Raw genomic sequence first — 19,281 nt, forward strand, 5'->3', positions numbered from 1 at the left:
CATGCATAGTGTGTGCTTTCTTGTTTAATTCGAAAAGTGTTGAAAAAAAATCGTTTGATTTACATAGAAATATTCTGTTTTAAAAAGTTTTACTAAAAAATAGTGAGCTGTTAGTGGTTTCTATTGTAGCGGAGGACCATGTGCTCGTCAACTTCAACTTCATTGCATAAAAACAGGCCTTAAACACCTGCTGAGAGTTATCAAGGAGCACCTTATGTGGTGCACCAGTGGCACCTGGAAATTTTACACAGGCTCTCTACATCCAATGCCACCTTGATGGTTACGTCCACCGGTTTAATCTGGTGTTTGTCACCTTAACTCAAAGTTAATTTCACTAAGAGGATTCATTTTGTTACTACTGTTTTTAAGAGTTATTAAGCGTAATAAAATTCACATACAGTGCATTTATACTACACATTTTTGTAGTGTAAAAAGAATAACTGTTATAATTTTACGTTTTATTAGAAATTGCTTAGAAATTCGAGTTGTATTTATTAAACTAATCTAATTGAATCATACATGGCTCACAGTGACAGTCCTGGTAGGTTATGCATTTGATTTATAGAAAATTTACTTTTGCTTAGTTTGATAGAATTAGAGATGGGTCTGTGTGTTTCATAATTGTTAATATTTGTGCTGGTTAATAGTTCGCGTGTGACCTTGGATAGTTATCACACCAAACAATCTTTTTTTTTTTTTTTTAATTAGTCACGCTTTCGAAAATCTTAAATTAGTTGGTGCAAAATTACTTGAGGTCTAACTAATTTTAGGATAGCACAATTTTAACAAAATTTTAGAATTTTTTATCATGAGACCATATTGGCTTCTAAAGCATTTGTACTTTACTTCTAAGTTAATAGATATTAGCTGTTCAGAATTGAACCATTGTGTGGACCGTATTATTTGACTGATCGTTGAGCTAGAGGGAGTTAAAGAGGCGGAGAGGGAGTTAAAGTAGAAAATTCAACAAAGGTAATAATCTGGTCTCCAATGACTTGCTTAAGATGAAATTTACTCGACTTGACGGCAGCTTCCCATAAACCTCCAAAGTGGGGGGCCGACGGTGGGTTGAAGTGCCATTGCGTGCTTAGTGCACAAAGAGAATCAGCAAAGGATTTATTCTTGTGACGATTTTCTAACATTCTTCTCAGCTCAAAATCTGCACTCACAAAATTTGTTCCCGGATCACTGTATAGGTTGGAACAATGACCGTGACGAGACGTGAAACTTTGGAAGGTTGCTATATAAAAACTGGCAGTATAGTCCTCAACAATTTCTAGGTCTACGGCACGTGTGACCATACAAATAAACACGACAACGTAACCTTTAAGTGTGCCTCTTCCGCGACACTTTGCCAGACGAATAGGGAAAGGGCAGCGTAATCTACGCCAGTCTTCTGAAATGCCGGGAAAGGAGTCACCCAGACTTTTGGCAGGTCAGCCATCAACTGGGTCTGTGGCCGAGCAGCGTAATGACGATAGGTCAAGCAGTGGATAAGCTCAGAACGTATCAAATGGCAAACATTCATCACCCAGCACTTTCGGTGAATCGCGTTTCATTTCATTTGAGTGCCACCATGAAGAGTGAGGCGGTGATAGTATTCGATAAGTAACAAAGTAAAACTATCCCTGCAAAATAAAGTCAATGGATGCTTGACGTCGGTGTCAAGTAAAACATTACTTAACCTGCCTTCCACTCGTAAAAATCCATCAAAGAGAGTGAGAGCTAGTTTACGCAAAAGACTTGAGACTGGAAGAAGCTCACGTTGCGAAACAAAGTTCGCTTAGTCCAAAGACTAGGGGGCTTATCAATCATTAACTTAAACGTACATTAATCGGTTTTTGGTTTCCAAGACAGCCCAAGAACGGAAATGGCATCAGCACTCTCCTTCAAGCCTTAGGGTTGATCGACACGATGTTCGAAAGGAACGTTCACCAAAGCCTGTGGTGTATTTGAAGACCGTTTGCGCAAAGGGAACCCACCCAACTCCATTAAGTTCATAAGTTCTCTACATTTGTCGGCGATCTCCTCCGTAGAGTGTCCGCCAGACAGGTATTCATCTACGTAAAATTCCTTACAAAGAATTTTTGAGGCTCTTGGGTGCAATTTAGAGTATTCAACAGCCAGCTGGTGTAGAACGCAAGTCGCTAAAAAAGGCGGGTACACCAGTCCGTAGGTGACTGTCATCAAATAATACGTTTTGATCTCTGAAGAGGCGTTGGGCCTCCAGAGAATTGCTTGATAGGCCTGATCATCAGCGTAAACCAATATCCGTCGAAACATCTTCTCCACATCAATGGTAAAGATGAACTCACAAAACCTCCACTTGAGCAGCAACTCAAAGAGGGTCAACAAAAATTTGGGCCAGCGTGAAGCAAATAGCTCAATGATTGTCCGCTTCGACTTTTTGCAGATCTATTGAAGACTACTTGCAGCTTAGAGTATGAGCTTCAAGACTCCATGATGGGGTAATAAATTCTTTGCAAGACTCGAGTCCGAGACCTCACGCATGTGACCAAGAGCTAGGTACTCAGCCATGAAGGTCTTGTACGATTCAAACAAGCAAGGGTCGGTTTCAAACCTTTTTTATTGTTAAAGAAACATAGAGACTGCCGCCTTGAAAGAACCTTCTCGAAGCCGGAGAGTATTGATGGCAAAATCTTAAAATAGAAGCTTGACGTCGAACCGGCCATCAGAAGTTCGCGAATGCGTGCGAGAGAAATGTTCTTCGCAAAGAAGCTCATCTCCCTTGAGCTCTGATACAGCAAGGGATTCTTCTACTTGCCAAAATCGTTGCATGAGCTCAAGGAGATCCGATTCGTTGGTAACGTGCATTGACGCGACCTCCTCGTGTTGCGAGGTAATCAGTTGGTCTTTCCGATAAAAGCTGGAAGAGGTGGTTTCCAGCTTGGGTGAAATTGGCCCGGACAAGAGCCAACCAATTTTAGTCAAAGAAGATATGGGTTGATCAGTTGCGCCCCTTTAAATCGAGTTCTCGATAATACGACAGTAAACGGAGGCTCCTAACAGTCCATCAATTTTATCCAGATTATAAAAGTTCCCATTAGCAAGTTGGAGTCCTCGAATATGTGGGTGGCCAACTAACCGCTTAGAAACTGGGGGCCTATAAGAAGAAATCTTAGGAACAACAAGTGCCTCCGTATCGCACTTGTAACCAGAATCGAAATGTGGTTGAATAGTAATGAAAACTCGATTCCTGGCGGGGGTCGAAGGTGAGTTACCAACACCAGACAACGAAATGCTTGTCGGGTGGGTTTTTAAGCGTAACAAATCGCAGAGATAGCGAGTTATTAGCGAGCTTTGAGAACCTTGATTGATCAAAGCTCTCACAAGTATTCGAGTACCATCTGGGCTACGAATATAGATGCGCGCAGTAGCTAATAAGACTTTCGGTCCCGTGGGATCACCGGAGTCGTGTGGCAGATTTGTAGTAGCGCAGAAGCTCTCACTGGACTGAGGCTTATTCTGCTTATCAGGTTTGTCCCTATTGTCTTCGGATGACTTATCCGAAGAAGATGAACCTTTGACGTGGGTCAGCTTGACCTCTTCCTTGTAGAGCAAGGAATGGTGCTTCAAATTACAAACTGAACAAGAATATTTATCCCTACACTGCTTGATAAAGTGCAGTCCAAAAAAATTTTGACGGAGCTGCCTGTCATTTACAAACTGCTTTCTTTCGTTCATCGATTCACTTCAAAAAGACTCACAAGACCTCAAGTGGTGAGATTTACCACAGAGAAAACATCCAGGTTTTTCTGAATTATCAGGAGCTGCTGTGCTTTCGTGCATGAATGAAAATTTCGATTTGGGTTTGGAAGAGTCAGATTGGATACCGGGGTCTGGCTTACGTTTCGTTGACTCCAACGTCTCTAGTGTGATGATTTGAGCAGTGATGAATTCGTGCAGACGACCGAAAGTTGGGGGTTCATCACTGCTACCCAAGTGTTTCTGCCATTCTCTGTTGGAGAATTTTTCAAATCTACTGACGATGAAGGCTATGATGACGTCTTCACTCCTGTTTCTCTATCCAAAATTATAAGCGAATCTAGGGGGCCCAACATCTCTTTTGACAAACGCTTCATCTCCGCGCAGGATTGGACTTCATACTGTGACAATTAAGAATTGTGCTGGCGTATAAATCAACCAGGCTTGTTATCATAGAATCTGACAAGAGTATTCCAGGTCTGAGCGTAGTTATGTCCAGAGAGGAGAAAGTTTTTTATTAGGTCGACTGCGTCTCCGAACAGATAGGTTCGCAAATATTGATATTTAATAATAGCTGGGAGCTCAGTTTTACGGTGAACTTGAGCCCTAAAAATATCACGAAAACTATCGAAGTCGCTGTAAAACGTTGGAATATTGACAGAGGTTAGAGATGTTAAATTATGAAGTGCTAGGGTAGACAGGGAAGAATCAGAGCCAGAGGTCTCGGACGTCGGGGCTGGAGATTCAAAGGTGCTCGCGTGATCTTCGAACTCACCTGCCACCGAGTAATAAGTCTCCCCAAATACTTCTATAAGCTTTTTCGTAAAGTATTCGTGCTTGCTATTATCCTCTTCAAGATCCAGGATTTGATTATGGATCATTAGGATTTGTTCGTATGAGTTCTTTACTACCTTACTGCGAGTCTTGCATTGACCACGAGTCATTTTCGTTTGACCTAACTTATTGAAATTCTCGGAAGCATTTTTTATCCTTTTGTAGTGCGTCAGTTGCTGAGCGTAGAGGCTTTCCATATCAGACATTTCAAGTGGGATTTAAAAAAGAGAGAAACGCGAGATCGAATCAGGTAGCACGTACAGACGTGATTAACTTGAGTAATCGCCAGTTAATACTTCAATCGCGTTACACTTCAATATTAGCGGCGCAAGTTAACCTTACACTCGTTGGACTCAAACTTCGAGAGTGCAAAATTTATCTTATGGTGAAAATAGTATTTATTTTAAGAACAATACGTATGTTTTACTTAAGTATGCGTTGAAGTGTACACGATAGGCAATTGACGGCCCGCAGTAGAGAAGCCTGTAGTTGCAGCGATGACAGCAACAGTGAAGCGAGTCCGTGGCAGTCGGTGGCAGCAGCAAGGACGAACTCGAGGTAATAGTTGCAGCAGCGTATGTGTGCGGTGTGACTCTCGTAGTCAGCAGCCAGCAGTAGCAGTAAGTGTGCGTGCGATGCGGCCCTTGTAGCCGGTACTCTGACAGCTGCAATAGTATATGTGGGTGTTAGGTGGCCCTTGTAGCCAGTAGTCAGCAGCAATAGTGCGTGTGCTGGGTAGCTCTCGTAGCCATCAGCAGCAGCAGCAATAGTATATGGTAGTTCCAATGACCTGTAGATCGGGAGCTCGGACCTCGAAGAGAGGCCGCAGCAGATCCCGTGGCACGGAAATTTTCCTTACAAAGTTGAACCTTTCCACAAAGAAAGATAGGAAGTGGCATTTAGGTGACTCATGCGATCCTCTTAGTCTACATTAGTTAAGAGCCTTTCTGAATACTCAAATCATTACGTCGGAATCATGTCAAGTGCACATCAACCGCGCCCTTTGGGTGCTAAAGTTTGTACTGGTTACGTAATGCTATAGTTTTCTACATTAGGAGTTTTTTTTTTTTTTTTAATTTTCAAATGTTTACTGTGCTCGTAGTCGAAAAAAATCTCTTTGCACCTGGTGCGCCTCTAACCCGGGCAAGTACAAGGACTCTCCGGGCCTGGTGCTTGCTTTAATGATATGTGCTACAAAAATAATAATTTTAGTTAAATATTTCTTATATTGAAGAATTCGAAGATTCTTAGATCCTAGCAAAAAAGTAGTGGGTGTAAGAGTGATTACGTGTCGGGATTTAAATTTAGAAGGTAAAAATATGTAAATATCATGTCGTTCAATTAAAAGTACATTTTTTTTATAAAGCTATGTAATTTTATGATTTATCAACAATCAGTTTTTGTAAGTAGCAGTAGTTTAAAAAATCGTTTAACAAAGAACATTAATATTTTCCTAAGAAGTTATAATACCCCTGCAGAATTTACTTTTCAATATAATTAACTAGTTGGGTAAGTTTAATGTATTAAATTATATGGTATAAATCTTTTAAAGTCCTTACATAGTTGCTATAAGTTTAACTCTTCAAAATAAATTTTAAGCCCTGCAAGTGGTTAAATTCTAATATAGAAAAAAGCCTAGTTATATATGCATTGGCGCTATGATTATACTCTTCAAAACTTGTATATTAGCCGAGTTAACAGAGTAATTTATGCTTTTTACTGCAACGTTTGATAACTCAGTATCAAATATATTAATGCCAACTAATGTCATAAATTAATAAAAATATTAGCAAATTGAATTAATATACTAAACGTAATAGTGTGAGCTAACCATATAAAAATCACCCCTATTTGATCAAAATCTAGATTGGGCCTCACAAAATTTTTTGTATAGATCTCAAGCCCTGTAACAAATGTAACTACGTGAGAATCGAAAAAGGTGTCTGCAATAGGTCCAAAATAAATGGTAAAAATGGCTAAAACAGGTTTTTCTACCGGAAAAGCCGTAATTTAGATCGAAAAACTTTACGCATAAGCAAATGCGCAGTTTTAAGATGAACAACATGAGCTGTGATGCCTGCTTGCAGTGCCGTCGATGCGCTTTCGATTGAGTACCTACGAGCCCTATTATACCAGTCATTTGTATGCTTAATATTTTAATGTACCAAATTGGCCATCGTGGGAAGGATTTATAGAAAATATTGCGTATAATATCACCACTTACACTATACTTCTCACATAGTGTGTTAACCTTTTATTAATGAGCCTCTACCGAGTTTGTCCATAAGCACGGCCTTCAAGTTTACTATGTCAAAAACTGCAAAACTAAGAAAAAAAATAGCTTCCATTACTTCTAATCAGCCAATGTATTAGAAAGCAGAGTCTCTAGTCACTTAATATGACAAAGTTTTTGTGCGTTTGTAAGGGTCTCATTTACTCATGTAATTGATGAGATCAATTGACTAAATCATGTGTTGTTCACGTTTGGAGAAATAGTATATGCAGTAAAAATATGTTGGCTGGTCATGCATTTGCTAGGAAAGTTCGAACACACATACTCTTCTTCACAGCTCTAGTCATGGCAATAATAAAAGAAAACTATAAAAGCCTACAAATACAGTAGAAGATAAAGTTGAAAATTTCTCGGAAACTTTGTCTACTGACCTTCCCCCACCAAATAAGTGATTTTGCATGCCAGTGTGATGTTATCCAATTTACTGAAGATGTCCTTGAAAGTTTTGGTACTCTTGAGAAGAAGAGTCTAACTGCAAAAATATGGGTACAGTACATAAGGTGTAATATTATTATCTGACTATTTATAGAAGCTGAGGGCTTGCAGACTAAATACTTTATTTTCACTTTATAGAGGTAATGTTACTGATGTTTCACACATCAAGATATTTTGCATATTCAGAGAGTGTTCAAATATTTTCACAAGATCGACATGATTCAGAAATAAGAATACCCACATACATTTGATAAGTTTTTTCGTGATCGTAACTTTGCGATACGACGAACGAATTAAGCATTTCCTGGTTCATCACCAGACATGGGGATAAAACAGATGTTTCGCATATTCTTTAAAACAGACTTGGTACATGGTCTCGAAGTCACAGGGAGCGTTTTTGCTTGATATTTATTAAGCATACGAACATTAACTATTTAATAAAAGAGATCATTTGGTATCTCTTTCTACTGGAGTCACAGCTGGGAAAAATATAAATTGTTATATGGCTTTTAAAAAAAGTAGCTATCAAGGATTCACAGGATTAGCCAAAGCGTCGACAAAATTTCTGTATCCAATTTATATACAGTAAAACCTTTATCAGCTGCTCATAAAACTTTCAATAGAAATGAAACAGTTAAGTCTATTGACTTATCTCTGTTATTCCAGAGCATCGCATACATGTTTAGGGATGACGAGGGAATAACGCCCTAGCTTATGTGTTATCAGTGTATTCTCAGAGTATATTAAATGAATTTGGTCTGATGGGAAAGTTAGCAGAATCTGAGTTGTATTCATTGTTTAAACCGAGCTTACAGTCATTTAATCTACTAAAAACTTTTCAGTGTGTCGTAGATAGGGGCTAGTTGCTGCATTATATCGAGTGGCATCTTAATTAATCTCTTAAGGAAATATTTGACATTCATTACAAATTTATTAACTTGCAATTTTAAAAACAATTATGTTGTTGCATTTGATGACTACAGTAGCTATTGTATTGGTACTAAAACCTATGCTAAAAAATATGCTAGCCCCACATTCAGCTTTCCCACGCCCCCTGGACCCTCTACAGCCCCCCACAGGTGTACTATGGCCCCCCACAGCCATTTACACTAGTTCAACGTGCCATGCATAAAAATAAAACGTATGCACCTAATTGTTCTAAACATATTAACTCTGTCCACGGTCCAAACACCTGTCAGCTTATCCCCAAACAAACCTATTTCATTCAAACGGAAGGCCGCGGTTACATAGGAAAAAAAACCAGCAGATCATCACAGCGTCAGAGACAAAAGTTGATTATCCTACTACAGATTCCATTTGTTGTGTAACCTTATTTTATAACGTAATTTACCTTGTATCAAATAAATACGTACACACAAAGTACAAAATATATTTAAGCAATTCATACATACATTAATAAATAAGTGTACTCATTAAAAATATTAAATTTGTGTACTTCTGTAAAATATTACAATAATAACAATAGATTTTTGTTGTTATAAATGTTCGTATAAGTTTAAAATCTTTTGATTAAGAAGCAAACAATAACTTGCACGTTTTTGTTATACCGAGATGAAATTTTTATACACTTAAAGTGCATAAAATATGCCTTACAGTTTATTTTTTGTCTTCTAAAGTTCATAATTTACTGCTACTAAGATATCAGTAGTATGAGAAAATGTAGCTACTCTGTTCACCGTCCAAAGACGTTCAAGCAAGCTAATTTCTAAACAACCCTATTACATCCATACTAACGGCCGTGGACATATGAGGCGGAAATAGTCAACAGAACTTCACAGCGTCAGAAAGAAACGTTAATTTTCCTTTTACTTTTTTCCTTGTTTGTAGGAACTTCTTTTTTCTAACGTAATTTATCAAAGGCGGTACCGTATAACCTTTTTTTTGCTTTGTGGCCTTATATTATATCATAGGCTGATGTACTGAAAAATAATCTCATAATACGGCCCCAGTATCTTGTAAATAAGATTCCGCGCATGACAATACACTAATCATAAATTTATTACACCTACACCTCTACGCAGAAAAACGTGTATAGATGCATATATACACTTACAGTTCAGGTGTAGTTGTTTGTTACATCCATACGATAGGTCGCAGTTACATGGAGCAGAAAAAGCCAGTGAACGTCACAGCATCAGAGAGAAAAGTTGATTCCTCTACAACCTTTTTCATTTATCGTGAGAACCTTTAGAAGTGTTCGATTTTTGCTCTAATTGGTCGGTTCAGTCGTTCCTTTTTCGGAGTGAAACTTTTTTAGGCTCACGGTATGTGGGGAGTTAACCCGTGAAACGTGTGAGAGAGCGAACACAGGTTTGTATACCTATAGTTATGTGCTCGAAATTCCAATACAAAGGAAGCCATCATAAACAAATAAGCTGTCGATACTACAGAGAACGACAACGTCCTGTGGACAACAACAACATTGTTCTCTCTCACCTTTCCACTGTACTGCCACAAAACGAGTACGATATCAATGTTCCGAACTAAGACTATGCCCTGATTACTCCTGGATAAAAACTATACCCTTTTGACGTCTCGGGCGAAGACTATGCCCTTTTTTTTATCTGGACGATAACTATGCCCTCTTCCAGAGTTTGGACGATAACTATGTTCTTTTTTCTAGTCTGGACGAAAACTATACTCTTTTTTTTGTCGTGGACGAAAACTATGCCTTTTTTTCAAGTCTGTTGTGAATACATAGTATTACGTATTTACATAATATTATCATCAAGTATTTACATAACAATATTTTTATCGCACATAAATATTTTTCTTTTGAACGTTGCGCATTATCTAAGTTAGAGACAAAATGGTCAAATTTATTAAAATATTCAACATATTTTCATAAAGAGCAACAAATTATTTTTACCTTTTCGTGGTAAATGGTGCTACCGGCGAGGTTTAAATATTCTATAAGATTTTTTGTTGTCTTTTGATTAAATATGAAAATATCATGTCGTGATTTCATGTATGGTCAATAATGCAATTATTAAACGTATTAAGAATTTGAAGGAAAAAAACCAGCACGGGATATCACAACCTCATAGGTGGTGTGGAAATGTGTTAAAAAATTACATGGATAAAATCATTACGGGAGTGGTGGAAACTGGCTAAAGATGTCTAGAACAAATATTGGATCGTTTCCTAGACAATGTGTTAAAAAATTGTAAGAAAGCTGAGGTGAGTTTCTTAAAAAGAGTAAGGAAAGTTAAAAGCGGGGCTGCAAAAAGTAGTTTAACGAAAAATGATGTAAAAACTCACCTACTTTAACCTTACTTATTGTCACAGTTAAAGCGTGGCTAAGAAGAGTTCTTCAAAATAGGAAAAAAAGCTTGTAGGTTATCTGTTTATAGGGTCATGTAACACTAAGATAGGGTGGAGAGAGCTAAACAAAAATTTCACCCAATAAGAATAAGGTAACAAACGATAGAATTTTATCTTGTTAAAAGAATGGCCAAAGGAGATCTGTGAGGGGCTGAGAGGTGCTCTTACAAATCGGGTTGTGGGCTGATTAGGGAAAAGAGAGGTAAAGGGGGGCTTAACGAAATTTGAATTCTATAAAAATAAGGTGAAAACAAATAGAATTTTACCTTATTTAGAATAGTACCGCAGGGGGCTGAGGATAGGGAGGTGGATGGTTATGTGTAATGCCTCTTTAAACTCACCATAACACACACACACACCTGTATATACAGCCTCACATGCAACGGTGGCATTTTCTGAAAACACTGTGTAGAGCGATTTTTTCTGAAGCGAACCCCGTTAGAATTACTTTTTTAGGGAAAATAGCTTTTAAATGAAAGCCGATTGAAAATACGTTTCAAACTACCCCTAAATGGGGTTTGAAGGCTATAGCGCGCCCGCATGAACTCGCGACGTTGCCACATTGTCATTGAAGTTAAGTCGGTAAGCAGTGAGAACTGCGTATACATGGGGATATCCATGTGCGCACGCCAGAGCGTCTGCTACTGCACTGCATTGTCATTGGAGCTTAGTCGGTAAGCAGTGAGAACTGCGTATACATGGGGATATCCATGTGCGCACACAAGAGCGTCTGCTACTGCATGCACTGCTGGTAACTTGAAGGTTGGATGTTATAAGATACATACATACATATTGTGTGCTCCTTATGCTGTCAGTTGTTTGTCCACGCGCTTACTGTCTTTCTCGCTTTCATATTGGACAAAAACATCTGTATTAAATTTTAATACTTATAATTAGTGTAACCCCAAATTGAAGTAAAATATCATATCAGTAGTAGGGAATTTTCCGCTCTATACAATAGTATATAGTATAGTACTTTTATTTTCATCCGGTCGCTTACCGCTTACAAGATATTTGCGAAATAATTTTTATACGCTCTTTTGAGGTGTTAGTGAATTTTAATTTTTCAACTTTTTTTCTTGTAATCTATGAGTTGGATTGCATGTAGCTGTAGCATCAACGACACTTTAGATATCAGTTGTATTGAAAGGTATTATGGATCGTCTATAAGTCTATGTTCATGCTTGAATTGCAAGATTATAACAGATAAGAGAATAGTGAAGTATTAAAGAGGTTTGGGAGTTTCATTCAGAGAGGCGAGGAATGGGCAGTCCCCCCTGCCCGCGCAGCTGGGCCCCCCTTTCCCGTGCACCTCCTTTTGCACTCTACAAACTTGAAACTGTACGAGTGTAACTGCTTGTATTTCTGAAAAATGCCTGGCAAGGCTTCATTTTTTTTGTCGAGCATCTTCATTTTGTACCAAGTTATCTATGGAAACGTTTTTTTTTATTCCAACACTTTTAGAATGTACCTTAATTTCAATTAAAAGGTAAACCTAACCTTGCTCTCTCATAAGAGACTGCGGTAAACTGTCAATATCTAATAATTTTTTTTCTCGAAAATCTCCCGTGGTAAAAAATCTGAAAAAATTCATGTGCATTCCTAATATGCTTGAATACAAGATACATTTTCTTGGCACGTTCCTCCATTTTGAACTTTCTTGATTGATCCATATTTGAGCAGCTGGTAATACTACGACATTATTACGAAACAAATAGTGCAGTTCTAATTGTTTTTATTGTGACATCACATCTTATTTAAAGTGATTTTATGCTATCAAGTGTACTGTTCTCGGCCGACAACATCCTGAGAAGTTAGTATGAAAATTTTACTTGTGTATACTTGAATTTTTTTAAACATATATATGTCTGATAGCTTATTTTATGTTAGGAATACATTCTTTATGTAAATTAACATAATAATTATTAATATTTTGCATATTGTATTATAATTAATAGTAAAAAATTAATACTAGCTTGTAAAAAAATTTACTGTAGAGCCATGGTTAAATCAAAAGTTTTTCAACGTTTGTTTCATTTTAAATCACTTTAAACTTACGGTATTATATTCAATATACTGTTATAAGGTCTTTCTTATTTGTTAGTGTTTACATTCAGTAAATAAATATTTCTCTGATAATCCCTATGTAAAATATTCAGCATAAAACTTTGTCTTAATCGTCAAATGTGAATTCAACATTATGTTTTTAATATTATTTAAAGAGCAGTAAGCTACTCTTGTTTATTACAGTCTAGAGTATTTTGCTGAGTATTCTTTTAAACAAAATTCAATATTAAAGTAACTCTAGAATTATCAATAACATTCCTAACTGAGGAAAGATCTCTACATAGCCCTTTAACTGTACTAATTAATATGAATTTATAATCTACACTATGTTATTATTAGAGAGCTGATTATTTATCTCTCATAACTGATTTAAAACAAGCCACTTCTATACAAATATGGTTGGGTTTATTTTCTATGTACAGTATCTCAAACAACATTATCTGCAAAGGAAATAATGGTGGACATAGACAATAAAAACACGTATTGTTATGAGGCGATACCTTTCAAGTTTTTTTTTTTTTATTCTAAAACATCGTTGACGCATAAAATGTTTGTGTCAAGACATGAGAATTTTTTTTTTTAATAAATTATTTTTCAATTAATATTGCTGCCAATATAAGCTTTACATAATGTGATATAAATGAAACAAATTCTCAGATAAGAATGATCTCTTTTCAAGTGTCACATACATGCGTTAACATTACAAAAATAAAATTTTTATTTAGAGCCCGCGCTGTATTCCGCAAATGCTGCCAGCAGTTAAGTTACGTAGTTCGTGGTAACGCCGCATGATCGGATGGAGCTACTGTCAACTTTTACTAACTGTCGGTGGGTTCCGCATGTCAACAACTTCAATATTTTTTGCTGTTTTAACTCCCAACACTCATATGCTACACCGGTATTTCGGAGTTTGTTGACATGCGGAACCCACCGACAGTTAGTACAGGTAGACAGTAGCGCTACCTGATGGCATTACCACAACCTACGTAACTGAACTGCTGGCAGCATTTGCAAAATACAGCCCATGATACATGATGCACTCGTTTTATTCGCTCCGTTCAACACTTAAAAACAGCGCCAGCAACAAAAAAAATTTAATACTTAGTAAAGCACATGTATTTCTAATAGGAAAATTGAAAAAAAAAAAGAAAAATTGCAAAAAATTACTGCTTGCTCAAAACTTCTTCACAACGCTAAAAAAACTAACTTAATTATGAGAGATCCGTTAATGCCTCAAAAAAAATGTACCTATAAGGCATCATGGCCCGTAAGAGCCTATGTTATTCTTGTGAGTAAGTACCGCCGTTTTTACCCATACAGTGGGCGCTGATTCAGAATGATGCTCAGAGTTAAAGCGCTACCGCGTCTTTCAATACAGATAGCGCTGTTTTGCACTACTTCACAAGGCCTGAACGCCAATAAAAGAGTATCGAAAACGTGAACACTAGAGGACATGCTTGTATTCACCTTGCCTAATCCTACCGCAACTTGGTTAGCAGTGGCAATTAGCAGAAGACAACCTACGACTGTTGCATCACAAATATTTACACACATACCCACATACGCGTGCATATAATGGTGCAAAAAAAAAGTACTTGGTGGGTACCTGACGAGTTCTTTACGGGCACTTTCCGGGCACTTGGCAGATACTTCAAGGGCACTTAGCGAGGACTTGCCGTGGACTTGGCGGGCACTTGGCCGGCATCTGGCGGGTACTTGGCAAGCACCTGGTGGAGACTTGGTGGGTACTTGGCGGGTACTTCTCGGGCACTTGGCGGGGACTTAGCGGGCACTTCTCGGGCACTTGGCGGGTACTTGCTGGGCACTTGGTGGGGACTTGCCGGGCACCTGGTGGGCAGTTCCCGGGCACTTGGTGGGTATTTTTCAGGCAGTTGGCGGGTATTTGGTGGGCACTTAGCAGGTACTTGATGGACACTTGGTGGGTACTTAGCGGATTTTTGGAGGGAACTTGCCGGGCACTTAGCGAGGACTTGCTGGGCACTTGGCGGGTACTTCCCGGGCAGTTACCTGGCACTTGGCGATTACTTGGGGGTACTTGCTGGGAACTTGGCGGGTAATTTCCTGGCACTTGGCAAGTACTTAACGGGCACTTTGCGGGTACTTGCTTCAAATATTTAAGATCCGTATTACACAAAACAGGACGTAGTTATTAGTTGACTTCAACGGAATACTATGTGATTGTAGTCTGTCTTTGATCACTAATGCTTAATTTTGATAATGTTTCTTCATCTTTTGGATTTGACCAGATACAGTTTAGTCTCGTTGTAATCAGTGTTCTTACAGCCGCAACTCTCTTATTGAAAACTCTACACAATAAATAATACAATTTACGCTTACTTAGTACAGTAAGAGCTTATTGTATATGGCAGATGCAACATGGCGATCCCACGAAGACGTGAACTCGTGGGATATTTGCAGTTATTTCTCTTACAGACGAAGCCGTTTACTTCTGTCTTTTGTCTTCATACCCATTGTTATTGTTTCATCTTTGAGATCTCAAATCTAACTTTATAAGCTCTTCCTCGATATCTTCGTTTTTTACCGTAATTATTCATCATTCATACTATTTACTAACCCCAGGGAAGACATAAAGTAAATTTCAGAAGCACGAAGAAAAGAAATGACAAAGCTAATACTAGTGTTGGCTTGTTTCTTTAGTTTTAAACAGCGATAAACTGTGAGGTCTTTGGAAGTACGTGAGGGTACTTTCGTACAATCTTTTTTTTTAAAAGTTCAATTATACATTAAAGATATTCGTTGTTGCATACTAGAAAGTAGTTTTGTGATTGTCACTAAAAAATTATAATTGTCTTATCTTTCAAATAATTTGGTTTCATATTACATGTCTGACATTTGACAATAGATAAACTGTAGTAAGGTTTCTCTAATTTTTTCAATTGTACCTCTATTTCCACTATTACAACGTTATAAAAATTTCAATTTTGTAAATAATTTTTGTGTACTACAAATTACATTATCGAAACAAGTAATAGATTGGGCCTGATCAATTTGAAGACCGTCTGACTGCTGCCGGCTACCGCATATTTTTATTACACCGCTTTCCACGAATGCTGGAAAATTTACCACAGAATGTGCAAGAGCACATTTAGTGTCAACATGACGAGACTCCTGCACACTCAGCTCGGCTTGTTATTGATACCCTTGAGGAGATTTTCCCTGGACGTTGGGTCGGCAGAGGAGGTTATTCATTGACTTACTTATCATATGTTACCAATATTTTCTTTCTTAAACTCCCAAAAAATATCCTTAACTATTTTTATATAAGCTTTGCTCTTATTTGCCGAATTCAACTGTTTCTTTTTTTTTTTTTTTTTTTCTTTATTGGGTTATCACGACAGCCTACTGGCCTAGTCGCTGCAGCCAACCACTCACCACCTACGTGTGGGGGTGTATTGCAGCACTTATTAACCAATCACCTTCTTATTATCACACTTATTATACGTTGGCACAGTGGTAGTATCTCCGGTGAAAACCCACTTAATCTCACCTTGAAAAAGATAGCATGACTGAGTAGAGCTTGTTTTTCCTCTAACAGTGACTAATATTTTGTCTTTTCAGTCATGACGTCAGCAAAATTATTGAAATATTTAGCTAATAAGTATATAGTATTAACAATACAGGGCACATTAAAACATACGATTGACTATGTATCGTTTTGTATTTGGTGATAAATAATATTCTTGCACATATCAACAGACAAATATCGATCCCTAACCATTTTCATCATTACCAGCGTCATCAATTTACCCTTACTAAACATAAAAATCAGGTTTAACTTTTAGTTATACTTTATCCTTTTTTATCTCTTTTTTTCTAATCTCATGCAGGATATAAGTGCTGCATCCTTTCCAAACCACTAATCCTATCCTTACCCTTTTAACCATATGTTTCCAGGTCCTATTACCTGGCCTCCCCGCTCTCCTGACCTTAATCCTCTGGATTAATTCCTCTACGGCATGATAAAAAATGCAGTCTACAGATATCCAGTCAACGATGCCGAAGATCTGGAAGACTGCATAAGAGCTGTGTTTGAAAGCGTTACACCAGATATGGTGGACAGAGCATTGGATAATTTTGTACGCCGACTCCAATGCTGCCTTGACCATGATTGTGAACATTTCGAGCAGTATTTACAGTTTCATAAAATTATTTTTGTAGTACTTTGTTTTCTTATTATTTTTTATTTTATTTTATCTGTTTCGTTATATTTCCGTTAATCACAATTAAAATTTACTTATATCTCTATATGAGAAAATAAATATAGTCTTCAAACTAACTGATCGTCATAACTAATAACCTCATACCTACACGGAAGATTGTTGTTACCAGAAAAACAGGTTCTATATGTTAGTACAAGTATTTTCGATACTCTGTACAAGAAAAATGTATACTGGTACAGGTATATTTGGTATGGTAGTATACTTAAAAGTACCTTATTGAGTATAGCTAAACCTTATGCTTAGTACGTCAAAATCCGATACGTGGTACGGGTTTTTCCTGTACCAGTACAGAAAGTTAGTCGGCCAGTGGGAGCATTCAGAATGTCAATATATATATATACATACGTAGCTGTATACTTTTTTTTTTTTTTTTTTTTTTTCGTCATCGCCCCTTATATATAAGGGGCTCAGACATGGCTATCTTGATACTGTATACTGTATTTAGCCATACGTTGGTTAATTTACGATATGTGAAACGGTAGAGAAATGGGTGGGTTTAATGAAGCTCAAATTCCACCCAGAAAAAAACCTCATTTATTAATAAATAATTTTTGTCCAGAGTGGGATTTGAACTCCGGCCATCAAGATCTGTAGACAGACACGCTACCGACAGAGCCATCATGTGGCTGGGAGCTGTATATACATAAGTATACTTGTAATGAATATTCATCAACATGTTCGGATATATATGCATGCATATAATGTATGTGTATTAACTTGCTTATATGTATTTGTATGGATTGACAATCCCATACATATATATATATATATATATATATATACACATATCTCCACTATATATAAGCGCACGTACTATGCGCGGTAGCGTGGTACAGTAGAAAGCCATGCGCAGTGTACAAATTGAATAGACTTTCCATGGTACAGAAAAATCCTGTACCAAAGCTATTGAAAAACTTATACTATTATAGTTATAAAACCGACTAGTCACAGGTTTTTCGGTGACCCAGATAAGTATGTAAAAATGTGAGACTGGTTGCAGAAATCTCAAGACCTGTACGTTATTTTTCTATGCTCATCACTTTTGGTACAGCTTATTCTGGTAACAACAATCTTCCGCGTATAATTAAGCTCACATCACTCTAATATAAGAAAAAGAAAGGGGAAAGAAATAATGATGTCCGACTACGGGGAAGAGATTGATAACGGTAGGAATGGTTTAAACGAAACTTTTTCCATGACACAGGAAGATTCAGATACAATCACGGTTATGCTTGAACACGACCCCGAATCGTATGCACTCTATGAGAAAATGGATAAGAAAAATCAAGTTCTTATGTTAAAGATATTTAAAAATATAAAACCAAAAATTTCATTTAAGAAAAATCCTAATACAAAATTAGCAGAGCCAACGAATGAAACAGCAGAAATAGAGATGTTGGAAATTGCACCAGAAAAATCAGAATTAAAAGAGAATGCAATTAAGAAAAACATAGGGGTAGACAGGAAACGTAATCAATTAGGCGTCGAAGGGCTAGGCAAAACGAGTTGGCAGGAAAAGTGTACCAAACGGCGAGAACAAGAAAATACAAACAGTGAATAACCTTTTATACCATTCTGCGATTGGCCACCTCTGCATTCAAATGACAAAAATTATAACTACTATACATCAAACAATAGGACAGATAGGCTGAGGTTTGAATACGAAGAAAATCATAATGACGTGTATTTAAATATAGAATACCTTTTCCCTGCATGTGACTGACCAACCGAGCTGCCGATAAATAATCAGTCAGAATTTTTTCAAAGGACACAAAGTAACATACGGGATAACCCTCAGCATCAAACCATGCAATTTTCTCCTAGTAATAGGCAACAAACAGGGGTACCGTTAGCCTTAGGCTCGAATCTTAATATATTGGGCTACCTAAACAACGCAGTAAATGGTATACCACTGTATAATGGAGACCCCGTGCAGTTTCCCTTATTTGAGAAAATGGTTAGGATAATAAAGGGAACAATACTTGCCCAGTATTAAAAATATTTCATAGGACTTTTGGGAAATAAATTGCGGGGCATAGCGGACGATCAGTTCTGCACGCGATTATCGTTATTTAATTTGATTGACGAGTTTCTGTCGGCTCTATTACGAAGATTCAATAAAATAGGAGGAGTAGAGACACTTGCAGCGGAGCTTAAAACTGTCACGCAATGGAATAACGATTTAATTATGGAATATTACGGGCGAGTCCAGCGATTACACAATGGGATCATGATGGCACATGAGGCGAACCCATACTTGACGTGAACCGAGAAAGACGCGTCGAAAAAAAGATCAGACGGTGAAGCAGTGAGGCAGTT

At 37.5% G+C, this 19,281-nt stretch overlaps 1 protein-coding gene across 3 annotated transcripts in view; it reads left to right on the forward strand.

Annotated features, from left to right (window-relative positions):
- Noc3 (Nucleolar complex protein 3) overlaps nt 1-19,281 on the forward strand; it is a 396,047-nt gene that overhangs the window by 80,815 nt on the left and 295,951 nt on the right. The gene's annotated exons all lie outside the window — the stretch shown is intronic.

The sequence above is a fragment of the Copidosoma floridanum genome, unplaced genomic scaffold, assembly GCF_036245765.1.
Source record: "Copidosoma floridanum isolate Cflo_tuat_1 unplaced genomic scaffold, Cflo_Japanese_pri ptg000028l, whole genome shotgun sequence".
In the NCBI taxonomy this organism is placed as follows: domain Eukaryota; kingdom Metazoa; phylum Arthropoda; class Insecta; order Hymenoptera; family Encyrtidae; genus Copidosoma; species Copidosoma floridanum.